This window comes from Anser brachyrhynchus, assembly GCF_964034855.1.
Source record: "Anser brachyrhynchus genome assembly, chromosome: 6".
Taxonomy (NCBI): Eukaryota; Metazoa; Chordata; class Aves; order Anseriformes; family Anatidae; genus Anser; species Anser brachyrhynchus.
This window is the reverse complement of record NC_137700.1, coordinates 5,774,240-5,793,187: the sequence shown is the minus strand read 5'-3', so window position 1 is coordinate 5,793,187 and position 18,948 is coordinate 5,774,240. Positions and strand designations below refer to the sequence as shown.

General features: G+C 56.8%; 1 long non-coding RNA gene across 2 annotated transcripts in view; it reads left to right on the top strand.

Annotated features, from left to right (window-relative positions):
• Positions 1-18,948, top strand: part of LOC308197140 — a 384,945-nt gene that overhangs the window by 138,699 nt on the left and 227,298 nt on the right. Inside the window, exon 2 of one of the 2 annotated variants that reach the window (XR_013952625.1) lies at positions 18,678-18,837. This is a non-coding gene — a long non-coding RNA (uncharacterized lncRNA). Of the gene's footprint in view, positions 1-18,140; positions 18,838-18,948 lie in introns of those variants that run through there. The other variant, XR_013952626.1, reaches the window with a different exon arrangement.

Below are 18,948 nucleotides of genomic sequence, written 5' to 3'. Positions count from 1 at the left end.
ACTGGCACCATTGGAGATGCAGTGCAGTGAGTCCAGAGAGTGCACTGGCACCACTGGGTATGCAGTGCAGTGAGTCCAGAGAGTGTACTGGCAGCACTGGGAATGCACTGCAGTGAGTCCAGAGAGTGCACTGGCACCACTGAGAATGCACTTCAGTGAGTCCAGAGAGCGCACTGGCACCACTGGGGATGCAGTGCAGTGAGTCCAGAGAGTGCACTGGCACCACTGAGAATGCACTTCAGTGAGTCCAAAGAGTGCACTGGCACCACTGGGGATGCACTGCAGTGAGTCCAGAGAGTGCACTAGCACCACTGGGAATGTAGTGCAGTGAATCCAGTGAGTGCACTGGCACCAGTGGGGAGGCATTGCAGTGAGTCCAGAGAGTGCACTGGCACCACTGGGGATGCACTGCAGTGAGCCCAGAGAGTGCACTGGCACCACTGCAGATGCAGTACAGTGAGTCCAGTGAATGCACTGGCAACACTGGGGATGCAGTGCAGTGAGTCCAGAGAGTGCACTGGCACCACTGGTGATGCAGTATAGTGAGTCCAGTGAGTGCACTGGCACCACTGGGGATGCAGTGCAGTGAGTCCAGAGAGTGCACTGCCACCATTGGGGATGCACTGCAGTGAGTCCAGAGAGTGCACTGGCACCACTGGAGATGCACTGCAGTGAGTCCAGTGAGTGCACTGGCACCACTGGGTATGTAGTGCAGTGACTCGGGAGAGTGCACTGGCACCACTGGGGATGCAGTGCAGTGACTCCAGAGAGTGCACTGGCACCACTGGGGATGCAGTGCATTGAGTCCAGAGAGTGCACTGGCACCACTGGGGATGCAGTGCAGTGAGTCCAGAGAGTGCATTGGCACCACTGGGGATGCAGTGCACTGAGTCCAGAGAGTGCACTGGCACCACTGGTGATGCACTGCAGTTACTCCAGAGAGTGCACTGGCACCACTGGGGATGCGGTGCGGTGAGTCCAGAGAGTGCACTGGCACCACTGGGGATGCAGTGCAGTCCGTCCAGTGAGTGTACTGGCACCACTGGGGATGCACTGCAGTGAGTCCAGAGAGTGCACTGGCACCACTGAGAATGCCCTTCAGTGAGTCCAGAGAGTGCACTGGCACCACTGGGGATGCACTGCAGTGAGTCCACAGAGTGCACTAGCACCACTGGGAATGCAGTGCAGTGAGTCCAGAGAGTGCACTGGTACCACTGGGGATGCAGTGCAGTGAGTCCAGAGAGTGCACTGGCACCACTGGGGATGCAGTGCAGTGAGTCCAGAGAGTGCACTGACACCACAGGGGATGCAGTGCAGTGAGTCCAGAGAGTGCACTGGCACCAATGGGGATGCACAGCAGTGAGTCCACAGAGTGCACTGGCACCACTGGGGATGCAGTGCAGTGAGTCCAGAGAGTGCACTGGCACCACTGGGGATGCAGTGCAGTGAGTCCAGAGAGTGCACTGGCACCACTGGGGATGCACAGCAGTGAGTCCAGAGAGTGCATTGGCACCACTGGGGATGCAGTGCAGTGAGTCCAGAGAGTGCACTGGCACCATTGGAGATGCAGTGCAGTGAGTCCAGAGAGTGCACTGGCACCACTGGGGATGCAGTGCAGTGAGTCCAGAGAGTGCACTGGCACCACTGGGGATGCAGTGCAGTGAGTCCAGAGAGTGCACTGGCACCACTGGGGATGCACTGCAGTGGGTCCAGAGAGTTCACTGGCACCACTGGAGATGCACTTCAGTGAGTGCAGAGACTGCACTGGCACCACTGGGGATGCAGTGCAGTGAGTCCAGTGAGTGTACTGGCACCACTGGGGATGCACTGCAGTGAGTCCAGAGAGTGCATTGGCACCACTTGGGATGCACTGCAGTGAGTCCAGAGAGTGCACTTGCACCACTGGGGATGCAGTGCAGTGAGTCCAGAGAGTGCACTGGCACCACTGGGGATGCAGTGCAGTGAGTCCAGAGAGTGCACAAGCACCAATGGGGATGCACTTCAGTGAGTCCACAGAGTGCACTGGCACCACTGCGGATGCAGTGCAGTGAGTCCAGAGAGTGCTCTGGCACCACTGGGGCTGCAGTGCAGTGAGTCCAGAGAGTGCACTGGCACCACTGGGGATGCAGTGCAGTGAGTCCAGAGAGTGCACTGGCACCACTGGTGATGCACTGCAGTTACTCCAGAGAGTGCACTGGCACCACTGGGGATGCGGTGCGGTGAGTCCAGAGAGTGCACTGGCACCACTGGGGATGCAGTGCAGTCAGTCCAGTGAGTGTACTGGCACCACTGGGGAAACACTGCAGTGAGTCCAGAGAGTGCACTGGCACCACTGAGAATGCCCTTCAGTGAGTCCAGAGAGTGCACTGGCACCACTGGGGATGCAGTGCAGTGAGTCCACAGAGTGCACTAGCACCACTGGGGATGCAGTGCAGTGAGTCCAGAGAGTGCACTGGCACCACTGGGGATGCACTTCAGTGTGTCCAGAGAGTGCACGCGCTCCACTGGGGATGCAGTGCAGTGAGTCCACAGAGTGCCCTGGTACCACTGGGGATGCAGTGCAGTGAGTCCAGAGAGTGCACTGGCACCACTGGGGATGCACTGCAGTGAGTCCACAGAGTGCACTAGCACCACTGGGGATGCAGTGCAGTGAGTCCAGAGAGTGCACTGGCACCACTGGGGATGCAGTGCAGTGAGTCCAGAGAGTGCACTGGCACCACTGGGGATGCACTGCAGTGAGTCCAGAGAGTGCTCTGGCACCACTGGGGATGCAGTGCAGTGAGTCCAGAGAGTGCACTGGCACCACTGGGGATGCACTGCAGTGAGTCCAGAGAGTGCACTGGCACCACTGGTGATGCACTGCAGTTACTCCAGAGAGTGCACTGGCACCACTGGGGATGCGGTGCGGTGAGTCCAGAGAGTGCACTGGCACCACTGGGGATGCAGTGCAGTCAGTCCAGTGAGTGTACTGGCACCACTGGGGAAACACTGCAGTGAGTCCAGAGAGTGCACTGGCACCACTGAGAATGCCCTTCAGTGAGTCCAGAGAGTGCACTGGCACCACTGGGGATGCAGTGCAGTGAGTCCACAGAGTGCACTAGCACCACTGGGGATGCAGTGCAGTGAGTCCAGAGAGTGCACTGGCACCACTGGGGATGCACTTCAGTGTGTCCAGAGAGTGCACGCGCTCCACTGGGGATGCAGTGCAGTGAGTCCACAGAGTGCCCTAGTACCACTGGGGATGCAGTGCAGTGAGTCCAGAGAGTGCACTGGCACCACTGCGGATGCACTGCAGTGAGTCCACAGAGTGCACTAGCACCACTGGGGATGCAGTGCAGTGAGTCCAGAGAGTGCACTAGCACCACTGGGGATGCAGTGCAGTGAGTCCAGAGAGTGCACTGGCACCACTGGGGATGCACTGCAGTGAGTCCACAGAGTGCCCTGGTACCACTGGGGATGCAGTGCAGTGAGTCCAGAGAGTGCACTGGCACCACTGGGGATGCACTGCAGTGAGTCCAGAGAGTGCACTGGCACCACTGGGGATGCAGTGCAGTGAGTCCAGAGAGTGCACTGGCAGCACTGGGGATGCAGTGCAGTGAGTCCAGAGAGTGCACTGGCAGCACTGGGGATGCAGTGCAGTGAGTCCAGAGAGCGCACTGGCACCACTGGGGATGCACTGCAGTGAGTCCACAGAGTGCACTGGCACCACTGAGAATGCACTTCAGTGAGTCCAGAGAGTGCACTGGTACCACTGGGGATGCAGTGCAGTGAGTCCAGAGAGTGCACTGGCACCACTGGGGATGCAGTGCAGTGAGTCCAGAGAGTGCACTGACACCACAGGGGATGCAGTGCAGAGAGTCCAGAGAGTGCACTGGCAGCACTGGGGATGCAGTGCAGTGAGTCCAGAGAGTGCACTGGCAGCACTGGGGATGCAGTGCAGTGAGTCCAGAGAGCGCACTGGCACCACTGGGGATGCACTGCAGTGAGTCCAGAGAGTGCACTGGCACCAATGGGGATGCACAGCAGTGAGTCCACAGAGTGCACTGGCACCACTGGGGATGCAGTGCAGTGAGTCCAGAGAGTGCACTGGCACCACTGGGGATGCACAGCAGTGAGTCCAGAGAGTGCATTGGCACCACTGGGGATGCAGTGCAGTGAGTCCAGAGAGTGCACTGGCACCATTGGAGATGCAGTGCAGTGAGTCCAGAGAGTGCACTGGCACCACTGGGGATGCAGTGCAGTGAGTCCAGAGAGTGCACTGGCACCACTGGGGATGCAGTGCAGTGAGTCCAGAGAGTGCACTGGCACCACTGGGGATGCACTGCAGTGGGTCCAGAGAGTTCACTGGCACCACTGGAGATGCACTTCAGTGAGTGCAGAGACTGCACTGGCACCACTGGGGATGCAGTGCAGTGAGTCCAGTGAGTGTACAGGCACCACTGGGGATGCACTGCAGTGAGTCCAGAGAGTGCATTGGCACCACTTGGGATGCACTGCAGTGAGTCCAGAGAGTGCACTTGCACCACTGGGGATGCAGTGCAGTGAGTCCAGAGAGTGCACTGGCACCACTGGGGATGCAGTGCAGTGAGTCCAGAGAGTGCACAAGCACCAATGGGGATGCACTTCAGTGAGTCCACAGAGTGCACTGGCACCACTGCGGATGCAGTGCAGTGAGTCCAGAGAGTGCTCTGGCACCACTGGGGCTGCAGTGCAGTGAGTCCAGAGAGTGCACTGGCACCACTGGGGATGCAGTGCAGTGAGTCCAGAGAGTGCACTGGCACCACTGGTGATGCACTGCAGTTACTCCAGAGAGTGCACTGGCACCACTGGGGATGCGGTGCGGTGAGTCCAGAGAGTGCACTGGCACCACTGGGGATGCAGTGCAGTCAGTTCAGTGAGTGTACTGGCACCACTGGGGAAACACTGCAGTGAGTCCAGATAGTGCACTGGCACCACTGAGAATGCCCTTCAGTGAGTCCAGAGAGTGCACTGGCACCACTGGGGATGCAGTGCAGTGAGTCCACAGAGTGCACTAGCACCACTGGGGATGCAGTGCAGTGAGTCCAGAGAGTGCACTGGCACCACTGGGGATGCACTTCAGTGTGTCCAGAGAGTGCACGCGCTCCACTGGGGATGCAGTGCAGTGAGTCCACAGAGTGCCCTGGTACCACTGGGGATGCAGTGCAGTGAGTCCAGAGAGTGCACTGGCACCACTGGGGATGCACTGCAGTGAGTCCACAGAGTGCACTAGCACCACTGGGGATGCAGTGCAGTGAGTCCAGAGAGTGCACTAGCACCACTGGGGATGCAGTGCAGTGAGTCCAGAGAGTGCACTGGCACCACTGGGGATGCACTGCAGTGAGTCCACAGAGTGCCCTGGTACCACTGGGGATGCAGTGCAGTGAGTCCAGAGAGTGCACTGGCACCACTGGGGATGCACTACAGTGAGTCCAGAGAGTGCACTGGCACCACTGGGTATGCAGTGCAGTGAGTCCAGAGAGTGCACTGACACCACAGGGGATGCAGTGCAGTGAGTCCAGAGAGTGCACTGGCACCAATGGGGATGCACAGCAGTGAGTCCACAGAGTGCCCTGGCACCACTGGGGATGCAGTGCAGTGAGTCCAGAGAGTGCACTGGCACCACTGGGGATGCAGTGCAGTGAGTCCAGAGAGTGCACTGGCACCACTGGGGATGCACAGCAGTGAGTCCAGAGAGTGCACTGGCACCACTGGGGATGCAGTGCAGTGAGTCCAGAGAGTGCACTGGCACCATTGGAGATGCAGTGCAGTGAGTCCAGAGAGTGCACTGGCACCACTGGGGATGCAGTGCAGTGAGTCCAGAGAGTGCACTGGCACCACTGGGGATGCAGTGCAGTGAGTCCAGAGAGTGCACTGGCACCACTGGGGATGCACTGCAGTGGGTCCAGAGAGTTCACTGGCACCACTGGAGATGCACTTCAGTGAGTGCAGAGACTGCACTGGCACCACTGGGGATGCAGTGCAGTGAGTCCAGTGAGTGTACTGGCACCACTGGGGATGCACTGCAGTGAGTCCAGAGAGTGCATTGGCACCACTTGGGATGCACTGCAGTGAGTCCAGAGAGTGCACTTGCACCACTGGGGATGCACTGCAGTGAGTCCAGAGAGTGCACTGGCACCACTGGGGATGCAGTGCAGTGAGTCCAGAGAGTGCACAAGCACCAATGGGGATGCACTTCAGTGAGTCCACAGAGTGCACTGGCACCACTGCGGATGCAGTGCAGTGAGTCCAGAGAGTGCTCTGGCACCACTGGGGCTGCAGTGCAGTGAGTCCAGAGAGTGCACTGGCACCACTGGGGATGCAGTGCAGTGAGTCCAGAGAGTGCACTGGCACCACTGGTGATGCACTGCAGTTACTCCAGAGAGTGCACTGGCACCACTGGGGATGCGGTGCGGTGAGTCCAGAGAGTGCACTGGCACCACTGGGGATGCAGTGCAGTCAGTCCAGTGAGTGTACTGGCACCACTGGGGAAACACTGCAGTGAGTCCAGAGAGTGCACTGGCACCACTGAGAATGCCCTTCAGTGAGTCCAGAGAGTGCACTGGCACCACTGGGGATGCAGTGCAGTGAGTCCACAGAGTGCACTAGCACCACTGGGGATGCAGTGCAGTGAGTCCAGAGAGTGCACTGGCACCACTGGGGATGCACTTCAGTGTGTCCAGAGAGTGCACGCGCTCCACTGGGGATGCAGTGCAGTGAGTCCACAGAGTGCCCTGGTACCACTGGGGATGCAGTGCAGTGAGTCCAGAGAGTGCACTGGCACCACTGGGGATGCACTGCAGTGAGTCCAGAGAGTGCACTAGCACCACTGGGGATGCAGTGCAGTGAGTCCAGAGAGTGCACTGGCACCACTGGGGATGCACTGCAGTGAGTCCAGAGAGTGCTCTGGCACCACTGGGGATGCAGTGCAGTGAGTCCAGAGAGTGCACTGGCACCACTGGGGATGCACTGCAGTGAGTCCAGAGAGTGCACTGGCACCACTGGTGATGCACTGCAGTTACTCCAGAGAGTGCACTGGCACCACTGGGGATGCGGTGCGGTGAGTCCAGAGAGTGCACTGGCACCACTGGGGATGCAGTGCAGTCAGTCCAGTGAGTGTACTGGCACCACTGGGGAAACACTGCAGTGAGTCCAGAGAGTGCACTGGCACCACTGAGAATGCCCTTCAGTGAGTCCAGAGAGTGCACTGGCACCACTGGGGATGCAGTGCAGTGAGTCCACAGAGTGCACTAGCACCACTGGGGATGCAGTGCAGTGAGTCCAGAGAGTGCACTGGCACCACTGGGGATGCACTTCAGTGTGTCCAGAGAGTGCACGCGCTCCACTGGGGATGCAGTGCAGTGAGTCCACAGAGTGCCCTGGTACCACTGGGGATGCAGTGCAGTGAGTCCAGAGAGTGCACTGGCACCACTGCGGATGCACTGCAGTGAGTCCACAGAGTGCACTAGCACCACTGGGGATGCAGTGCAGTGAGTCCAGAGAGTGCACTAGCACCACTGGGGATGCAGTGCAGTGAGTCCAGAGAGTGCACTGGCACCACTGGGGATGCACTGCAGTGAGTCCACAGAGTGCCCTGGTACCACTGGGGATGCAGTGCAGTGAGTCCAGAGAGTGCACTGGCACCACTGGGGATGCACTGCAGTGAGTCCAGAGAGTGCACTGGCACCACTGGGGATGCAGTGCAGTGAGTCCAGAGAGTGCACTGGCAGCACTGGGGATGCAGTGCAGTGAGTCCAGAGAGTGCACTGGCAGCACTGGGGATGCACTGCAGTGAGTCCAGAGAGCGCACTGGCACCACTGGGGATGCACTGCAGTGAGTCCACAGAGTGCACTGGCACCACTGAGAATGCACTTCAGTGAGTCCAGAGAGTGCACTGGTACCACTGGGGATGCAGTGCAGTGAGTCCAGAGAGTGCACTGGCACCACTGGGGATGCAGTGCAGTGAGTCCAGAGAGTGCACTGACACCACAGGGGATGCAGTGCAGTGAGTCCAGAGAGTGCACTGGCACCAATGGGGATGCACAGCAGTGAGTCCACAGAGTGCACTGGCACCACTGGGGATGCAGTGCAGTGAGTCCAGAGAGTGCACTGGCACCACTGGGGATGCAGTGCAGTGAGTCCAGAGAGTGCACTGGCACCACTGGGGATGCACAGCAGTGAGTCCAGAGAGTGCATTGGCACCACTGGGGATGCAGTGCAGTGAGTCCAGAGAGTGCACTGGCACCATTGGAGATGCAGTGCAGTGAGTCCAGAGAGTGCACTGGCACCACTGGGGATGCAGTGCAGTGAGTCCAGAGAGTGCACTGGCACCACTGGGGATGCAGTGCAGTGAGTCCAGAGAGTGCACTGGCACCACTGGGGATGCACTGCAGTGGGTCCAGAGAGTTCACTGGCACCACTGGAGATGCACTTCAGTGAGTGCAGAGACTGCACTGGCACCACTGGGGATGCAGTGCAGTGAGTCCAGTGAGTGTACTGGCACCACTGGGGATGCACTGCAGTGAGTCCAGAGAGTGCATTGGCACCACTTGGGATGCACTGCAGTGAGTCCAGAGAGTGCACTTGCACCACTGGGGATGCAGTGCAGTGAGTCCAGAGAGTGCACTGGCACCACTGGGGATGCAGTGCAGTGAGTCCAGAGAGTGCACAAGCACCAATGGGGATGCACTTCAGTGAGTCCACAGAGTGCACTGGCACCACTGCGGATGCAGTGCAGTGAGTCCAGAGAGTGCTCTGGCACCACTGGGGCTGCAGTGCAGTGAGTCCAGAGAGTGCACTGGCACCACTGGGGATGCAGTGCAGTGAGTCCAGAGAGTGCACTGGCACCACTGGTGATGCACTGCAGTTACTCCAGAGAGTGCACTGGCACCACTGGGGATGCGGTGCGGTGAGTCCAGAGAGTGCACTGGCACCACTGGGGATGCAGTGCAGTCAGTCCAGTGAGTGTACTGGCACCACTGGGGAAACACTGCAGTGAGTCCAGAGAGTGCACTGGCACCACTGAGAATGCCCTTCAGTGAGTCCAGAGAGTGCACTGGCACCACTGGGGATGCAGTGCAGTGAGTCCACAGAGTGCACTAGCACCACTGGGGATGCAGTGCAGTGAGTCCAGAGAGTGCACTGGCACCACTGGGGATGCACTTCAGTGTGTCCAGAGAGTGCACGCGCTCCACTGGGGATGCAGTGCAGTGAGTCCACAGAGTGCCCTGGTACCACTGGGGATGCAGTGCAGTGAGTCCAGAGAGTGCACTGGCACCACTGGGGATGCACTGCAGTGAGTCCACAGAGTGCACTAGCACCACTGGGGATGCAGTGCAGTGAGTCCAGAGAGTGCACTAGCACCACTGGGGATGCAGTGCAGTGAGTCCAGAGAGTGCACTGGCACCACTGGGGATGCACTGCAGTGAGTCCACAGAGTGCCCTGGTACCACTGGGGATGCAGTGCAGTGAGTCCAGAGAGTGCACTGGCACCACTGGGGATGCACTACAGTGAGTCCAGAGAGTGCAATGGCACCACTGGGGATGCAGTGCAGTGAGTCCAGAGAGTGCACTGGCAGCACCACTGGGGATGCAGTGCAGTGAGTCCAGAGAGTGCACTGGCACCACTGGGGATGCACTGCAGTGAGTCCAGAGAGCGCACTGGCACCACTGGGGATGCACTGCAGTGAGTCCACAGAGTGCACTGGCACCACTGAGAATGCACTTCAGTGAGTCCAGAGAGTGCACTGGTACCACTGGGGATGCAGTGCAGTGAGTCCAGAGAGTGCACTGGCACCACTGGGGATGCAGTGCAGTGAGTCCAGAGAGTGCACTGACACCACAGGGGATGCAGTGCAGTGAGTCCAGAGAGTGCACTGGCACCAATGGGGATGCACAGCAGTGAGTCCACAGAGTGCACTGGCACCACTGGGGATGCAGTGCAGTGAGTCCAGAGAGTGCACTGGCACCACTGGGGATGCAGTGCAGTGAGTCCAGAGAGTGCACTGGCACCACTGGGGATGCACAGCAGTGAGTCCAGAGAGTGCATTGGCACCACTGGGGATGCAGTGCAGTGAGTCCAGAGAGTGCACTGGCACCATTGGAGATGCAGTGCAGTGAGTCCAGAGAGTGCACTGGCACCACTGGGGATGCAGTGCAGTGAGTCCAGAGAGTGCACTGGCACCACTGGGGATGCAGTGCAGTGAGTCCAGAGAGTGCACTGGCACCACTGGGGATGCACTGCAGTGAGTCCAGAGAGTTCACTGGCACCACTGGAGATGCACTTCAGTGAGTGCAGAGACTGCACTGGCACCACTGGGGATGCAGTGCAGTGAGTCCAGTGAGTGTACTGGCACCACTGGGGATGCACTGCAGTGAGTCCAGAGAGTGCATTGGCACCACTTGGGATGCACTGCAGTGAGTCCAGAGAGTGCACTTGCACCACTGGGGATGCAGTGCAGTGAGTCCAGAGAGTGCACTGGCACCACTGGGGATGCAGTGCAGTGAGTCCAGAGAGTGCACTGGCACCAATGGGGATGCACTGCAGTGAGTCCAGAGAGTGCACTGGCACCACTGGGGATGCAGTGCAGTGAGTCCAGAGAGTGCACTGGCACCATTGGAGATGCAGTGCAGTGAGTCCAGAGAGTGCACTGGCACCACTGGGGATGCAGTGCAGTGAGTCCAGAGAGTGTACTGGCAGCACAGGTGATGCACTGCAGTGAGTCCAGAGAGTGCACTGGCACCACTGAGAATGCACTTCAGTGAGTCCAGAGAGTGCACTGGCACCACTGGGGATGCAGTGCAGTGAGTCCAGAGAGTGCACTGGCACCACTGAGAATGCCCTTCAGTGAGTCCAAAGAGTGCACTGGCACCACTGGGGATGCAGTGCAGTGAGTCCAGAGAGTGCACTAGCACCACTGGGAATGTAGTGCAGTGAATCCAGTGAGTGCACTGGCACCAGTGGGGATGCACTGCAGTGAGTCCAGAGAGTGCACTGGCACCCTTGGGGATGCACTGCAGTGAGCCCAGAGAGTGCACTGGCACCACTGGAGATGCAGTACAGTGAGTCCAGTGAATGCACTGGCAACACTGGGGATGCAGTGCAGTGAGTCCAGAGAGTGCACTGGCACCACTGGTGATGCAGTATAGTGAGTCCAGCGAGTGCACTGGCACCACTGGTGATGCAGTGCAGTGAGTCCAGAGAGTGCACTGGCACCACTGGGGATGCAGTGCAGTGAGTCCAGAGAGTGCACTGGCACCACTGGGGATGCAGTACAGTGAGTCCAGTGAGTGCACTGGCACCACTGGGGATGTAGTGCAGTGACTCGAGAGAGTGCACTGGCACCACTGGGGATGCAGTGCAGTGACTCCAGAGAGTGCACTGGCACCACTTGGGATGCAGTGCATTGAGTCCAGAGAGTGCACTGGCACCACTGGGGATGCAGTGCAGTGAGTCCAGAGAGTGCACTGGCACCAATGGGGATGCACTTCAGTGAGTCCACAGAGTGCACTGGCACCACTGGGGATGCAGTGCAGTGAGTCCAGAGAGTGCACTGGCACCACTGGGGATGCAGTGCAGTGAGTCCAGAGAGTGTACTGGCAGCACAGGTGATGCAGTGCAGTGAGTCAAGAGAGTGCACTGACACCACTGGGGATGCACTGCAGTGAGCCCAGAGAGTGCACTGGCACCACTGGGGATGCGGTGCCGGGAGTCCAGAGAGTGCTTTGGCACCACTGGGGATGCACTGCAGTTACTCCAGAGAGTGCACTGGCAACACTGGGGATGCAGTACAGTGAGTCCAGAGAGTGCACGGGCTCCACTGGGGATGCAGTACAGTGAGTCCAGAGAGTGCACTGGCACCACTGGGGATGCACATCAGTGAGTCCAGAGAGTGCACTGACACCACCGGGGATGCAGTGCAGTGAGTCCACAGAGTGCACTGGCACCACTGGGGATGCAGTGCAGTGAGTCCAGAGAGTGCACTGGCACCACTGGGGATGCAGTGTAGTGAGTGCAGAGAGTGCACTGTGAACACTGGGGATGCAGTGCAGTGAGTCCAGAGAGTGCACTGGCACCACTGGGGATGCAGTGCAGTGAGTCCAGAGTGTGCAGTGGCACCACTGGGGATGCACTGCAGTGAGTCCAGAGATTGCAGTGGCACCACTGGGGACGCACTGCAGTGAGTCCAGAGAATGCACTGGCACCACTGGGGATGCAGTGCAGTGAGTCCAGAGAGTGCACTGGCACCACTGGGAATGCAGTGCAGTGAGTCCAGAGAGTGCACTGGCACCAGAGGGAATGCACTGCAGTGAGTCCAGTGAGTGCACTGGCACCACTGTGGATGCACTGCAGTGAGTCCAGAGAGTGCACTGGCACCACTGGGTATGCAGTGCAGTGAGTCCAGAGAGTGCACTGGCACCACTGGGGATGCACTGCAGTGAGTCCAGAGAGTGCACTGGCACCACTGGGGATGCAGTGCAGTGAGTCCAGAGAGTGCACTGGCACCACTGGGGATGCACTGCAGTGAGTCCACAGAGTGCACTGGTACCAGTGGGGATGCAGTACAGTTAGTCCAGAGAGTGCACTGGCACCACTGGGCATGCAGTGCAGTGAGTCCAGAGAGTGCACTGGCACCACTGGGGATGCAGTGCAGTGAGTCCAGAGAGTGCACTGGCACCACTGGGGATGCAGTGCAGTGAGTCCAAAGACTTCACTGGCAAAACTGGAGATGCAGTGCAGTGAGTCCAGAGAGTGCACTGGCACCACTGGGGATGCAGTGCAGTGAGTCCAGAGAGTGCACTGGCACCACTGGGGATGCAGTACAGTGAGTCCAGAGAGTGCACTGGCACCACTGGGGATGCAGTGCAGTGAGTCCAGAGAGTGCACTGGCACCACTGGGGATGCAGTGCTGTGACTCCAGAGAGCGCACTGGCACCACTGGGGATGCAGTGCAGTCAGTCCAGTGAGTGCACTGGCACCACTGGGGGTGCAGTACAGTGAGTCCAGAGAGTGCACTGACACCACTGGGGATGCACTGCAGTGAGTCCAGACAGTGCACTGGCACCACTGGGGATGCAGTGCAGTGAGTCCAGAGACTGCACTGGCACCACTGGGGATGCAGTGCAGTGAGACCAGAGAGTGCACTGGCACCACTGGGGATGCACTGCAGTGAGTCCAGAGAGTGCACTGGCACCACTGGGGATGCACTGCAGTTAGTCCAGAGAGTGCACTATCACCACTGGGGATGCAGTACAGTGAGTCCACATAGTGCACTGGCATCAGTGGGGATGCAGTACAGTGAGTCCAGAGAGTGCACTGGCACCACTGGACATGCAGTGCAGTGAGTCCAGAGAGTGCACTGGCACCACTGGGGATGCACTTGAGTGACTCCACAGAGTGCACTGGCAACACTGGGGATGCAGTGCAGTGAGTCCAAAGACTTCACTGGCACCACTGGGGATGCAGTGCAGTGAGTCCAGAGAGTGCACTGGCACCACTGGGGATGCAGTGAAGTGAGTGCAGAGAGTGCACTGGCACCACTGGGGATGCACTGCAGTGAGTCCAGAGAGTGCACTGGCACCACTGGGGATGCACTACAGTGAGTCCAGAGAGTGCACTGGCACCACTGGGGATGCAGTGCAGTGAGTCCAGAGAGTGCACTGGCACCACTGGGGATGCAGTGCAGTGAGTCCAGTGAGTGCACTGGCACCACTGGGGATGCACTACAGTGAGTCCAGAGAGTGCACTGGCACCACTGGGGATGCAGTGCAGTGAGTCCAGAGAGTGCACTGTCACCACTGTGGATGCAGTACAGTGAGTCCAGTGAGTGCACTGGTACCACTGGGCCTGCAGTGCAGTGAGTCCAGAGAGTGCACTGGCACCACTGGGGATGCAGTGAAGTGAGTCCAGAGAGTGCACTGGCACCACCGATGATGCAGTACAGTAAGTCCAGTGAGTGCACTGGCACTACTGGGGATGTAGTGCAGTGACTCGAGAGAGTGCACTGGCACCACTGGGGATGCAGTGCAGTGAGTCCAGAGAGTGCACTGGCACCACTGGGGATGCAGTGCAGTGAGTCCAGAGAGTGCACTGGCAGCAGTGGGGATGCAGTGCAGTGAGTCCAGAGAGTGCACTGGCACCACTGGGGATGCAGTGCAGTGAGTCCAGAGACTGCACTGGCACCACTGGGAATGCAGTGCAGTGAGTGCAGAGAGTGCACTGGCACCACTGGGGATGCAGTGCAGTGAGTCCAGAGAGTGCACTGGCACCACTGGGGATGCACTGCAGTGAGTCCAGAGAGTGCACTGGCACCACTGGGGATGCACTGCAGTGAGTCCAGAGAGTGCACTGGCACCACTGGGGATGCACTACAGTGAGTCCAGAGATTGCACTGGCACCACTGGGGATGCAGTGCAGTGAGTCCAGAGAGTGCACTGGCACCACTGGTGATGCAGTTTAGTGAGTCCAGAGAGTGCACTGGCACCACTGGGGATGCACTTCAGTGAGTCCAGAGAGTGTACTGACACCACTGGGGATGCGGTGCAGTGAGTCCAGAGAGTGCACTGGCACCACTGGGGATGCAGTGCAGTGTGTCCAGAGAGTGCTCTGGCACCACTGGGGATGCACTGCAGTGAGTCCAGAGACTGCACTGGCACCACTGGGGATGCAGTGCAGTGAGTCCAGAGAGTGCACTGGCACCACTGGGGATGCAGTGCAGTGAGTCCAGAGATTGCACTGGCACCACTGGTGATGCAGTCCAGTGAGTCCAGTGAATGCACTGGCACCACTGGGGATGCACTGCAGTGAGTGCAGAGAGTGCACTGGCACCACCTGTGATGCAGTACAGTGTGTCCAGTGAGTGCACTGGCACCACTGGGAATGCAGTGCTGTGACTCCGGAGAGCGCACTGGCACCACTGGGGATGCAGTGCAGTCAGTCCAGTGAGTGCACTGGCACCACTGGGGATGCAGTGCAGTGAGTGCAGAGAGTTCAATGGCACCAATGGGGATGCACTTCAGTGAGTCCAGAGAGTGCACTGGCACCACTGGGGATGCAGTGCAGTGAGTCCAGAGATTGCACTGGCACCACTGGGGATGCAGTGCTGTGACTCCAGAGAGCGCACTGGCACCACTGGGGATGCAGTGCAGTGAGTCCAGTGAGTACACTGGCACCACTGGGGATGCACTGCAGTGAGTCAAGAGAGTGCACTGGCACCACTGGGGATGCACTGCAGTGAGCCCAGAGAGTGCACTGGCACCACTGGGGCTGCAGTGCAGTGAGTCCAGAGAGTGCACTGGCACCACTGGGGATGCACTGCAGTGAGTCCAGAGATTGCACTGGCACCACTGGGGATGCAGTGCAGTGAGTCCAGAGAGTGCACTGGCACCACTGGGGATGCACTACAGTGAGTCCACAGAGTGCACTGGCACCACTGGGGATGCTCTGCAGTGAGTCCAGAGATTGCACTGGCACCACTGGGGATGCAGTGCAGTGAGTCCAGAGAGTGCACTGGCACCACTGGGGATGCACTTCAGTGAGTTCAGAGAGTGCACTTGCACCACTGGGGATGGGTTTCAAGCCAACTGCATTAACTGCTCATGCTTCTTTCTTATGAGACGTTAGTAAACCAATTACATAGCCTTGTCAAGACTAAATCACAGGTAAAAATCCTGTACATCTCATGTGGCCAACCACTCCCAACTAGGATTCCAAGAACCAGGAGGTTCGGTGAAAATAGGGCTAGTGCTATTAGAGGGGTGATTATTAGGGTAAGCCCTAAGCTGTCTTTAATGGAGAAGTATGGGTGGAATGGGATTTTGTCGCAGTCTGATACGATTCCTAGTGGGTTATTTGAGCCTGATTCGTGTAGGAAGGTTAGGTGGACTAGGGTGATTCCTGCAATTAGGAAGGGCAGTAGGAAGTGGATGGCGAAGAATCGGGTTAAGGTTGGATTGTCTACTGAGAATCCTCCTCAGGCTCATTCTACTAGAGTTTGCCCAATGTACGGGATGGCTGAGAATAGGTTGGTGATTACGGTGGCCCCTCAGAATGACATTTGTCCTCATGGGAGGACATACCCTACGAAGGCAGTTGCTATTAGGGTGAGTAGGAGGATTACTCCTGTGTTTCAGGTTTCTTTGTATAGGTAGGAGCCGTAGTAGAGGCCTCGTCCGATGTGTAAGTAGATGCAGATAAAGAAGAGCGAAGCACCGTTGGCGTGGAGGTTGCGGATGAGCCATCCGTACTGGACGTCTCGGCATGTGTGAGCTACTGAGGAGAAGGCGAGTGAAGTGTCTGCGGTGTAGTGTATGGCTAGTAGCAGGCCTGTTAGGATTTGTGTGGCTAAGCAGATGGCTAGAAGGGAGCCGAAGTTTCATCAGGCAGAGATGTTGGAGGGGGCGGGTAGGTCGATTAGGGAGTTGTTGATTATTTTTAGTAGGGGATGGGATTTGCGGATGTTAGGGGCCATTAGTGAGTCTGTGTGTTATTAGGATTATTACCAGGATGGAGAGGGCGAAGGATCCTAGGTAGGCCTTAATTAGCCCTGTGTGTATTGAGGTTGCGGCTTTGCTTGCGGCTACTTGTAGTTCAGCAAGGCCCTCTGGCCCTATTTTTTCGAGTCAGGAGAGGTCGATCAAGTGTAGGGCAATGTTTTGTCCCTTTTCTAGTAGGTTTTTGGAGAAGAATCGGTGTACTAGGGGGTTGAAGTACCCTAATGCAGAGGAGAAGTTTATGAGGGGGTTTGGTTTGGGGTGAGTGAGGGTGTGTGTTATGTTCGATAGTTCTAGGGCTAGGATGATTCCTAGGATTGTTATGAGGATGGCAGCGGTTTTGGTGATAAGGGGTATGGTTATTGGGGGGGTTTTGGTTGGTGTGATGAAAGAGGTAATGATTATTCCTGCTGTAATGCTGCCTAGGGCGAGTCGGGTTAGGGGGGCGGTGATTAGTGGGTTGTTTTCGTTTATTGATACTATTGGGGGGATTCGGGTTTGTCCAGCTTGGACTAGGATGGTTATGCGGATGCTGTAGGTTGCGGTGAATGCTGTGGCTATAAGGGTTAGGAGTAGGGCTCAAGTATTTAGGTATGATGTGTTTAAGCTTTCGATGATGAGGTCTTTTGAGTAGAATCCGGCTAGGAATGGGGTTCCTATCAGCGCCAGGTTTCCGATGGTTAGGCAGGAAGTAGTGACTGGGAGTATTTTCTGTAGGCCTCCTATCTTTCGGATATCTTGTTCTCCGTTTAGGTTGTGGATGATAGACCCTGAGCATAGGAATAGTATGGCTTTAAAGAAGGCATGGGTTGAGATGTGTAGGAAGGCTAGTTGTGGGAGGTTTAGTCCGATAGTGACTATTATTAGTCCTAGTTGGCTGGATGTTGAGAAAGCAATGATTTTTTTGATGTCATTTTGGGTTAGGGCGCATGTGGCAGCGAATAGGGTTGATAGAGCACCTAGGCATAGGCAGGCAGTTAGGGCTGTCTGGTTGGTGGCTAGCAGGGGGTGCATGCGGATGAGCAGGAAGATTCCGGCTACTACTATGGTACTGGAGTGCAGTAGGGCTGATACTGGGGTGGGGCCTTCTATTGCTGCGGGCAGTCATGGGTGGAGTCCAAATTGGGCGGATTTTCCTGCGGCTGCGAGGATTAATCCTATGAGGGGGAGGATTGGGGTTTGGTGGGGGTGTACGGCTTGTTGGATCTCTCAGGTGTTGAATGTTGAAGCTAGTCATGCTATGCGCAGGATCAGTCCGACGTCTCCGATTCGGTTGTAGATTACGGCTTGTAGGGCGGCGGTGTTGGCATCTGCTCGGCCTTGTCATCAGCCGATGAGAAGGAAGGACATGATTCGTACTCCTTCCCAGCCTACGAATAGGAGGAATATGTTGTTTGCGGTTGTTAGGAGGAGTATGGCGACTAGGAATGTCAGTAGGTAGGTGAAAAATTTTGTTACGTATGGCTCTGAGGCCATGTATCATATGGCGAATTGTAGGATTGATCATGTTACAAATAGGGCGATTGGAAGAAATGTTATTGAGTATTGGTCTATTTTTAGGCTCAGGGGGATTTTAAAGTTTATAATGAATTTTCACTCCCAGTGGCAGGTGACAGATTCTATTCCCGAGTAGATGAATGCGGTTGTAGGGGCTAGGCTAATTAGGAATGCGGTTTTAACAGCGCGGGTGGTGGCTTGTGGGGTGTTTTTAAAGTTTTTAAATAGAAATGGCAGGATGATTGGGGTTAGGAGGATTGTCAGCGTGAGTAGTGTGAGGGAGTTGATTAGTAGTGTGGGGTTCACTACTTTTACTTGGATTTGCACCAAGATGGGTGGTTCCTAAGACCAGTGGATTGCTGTTATCCTTTAAAAGTAAGGGGGCTGAGGTTTTAGGCTCAGATGTAAGAGTTAGCAGCTCTTGTTGGTTAAACCCTCCCCTCGGCAGGTAAGAAGGTTTGAACTTCTATTCTTAGAATCACAGTCTAATGTTTGGTTTAAACTATACTTGCATGAGGGGATTCCGGAGATCAGTTTGGGTTTGAGGATTAGGAGGAATATTGGGATAATGTGGAGTGTTATGAGCAGGTGTTCTCGCGTGGTTGAGTTTTGCATAGATGTGATGTGGGAGGGGATTGAGCCTCGTTGGGTCATTAGTAGTATGAATAAGGTGTAGGAGGCGGTTAGTAGGGTTGCGATTCCTGTTAGGATGATCGTGAAGGCAGATCAGTTGAATAAGGTGATTATAATGGTTAGCTCTGCTATGAGGTTTGTTGTTGGGGGTAAGGCTATGTTTGTTAGATTGGCCAGCAATCATCAGGTAGCTATGAGTGGTAGGAGAGGTTGTAGGCCTCGTGTGAGTAGTAGAATTCGGCTGTGCGTACGTTCATAGTTTGTGTTGGCTAGGCAGAATAGTATGGAGGAAGTTAGTCCATGGGAAA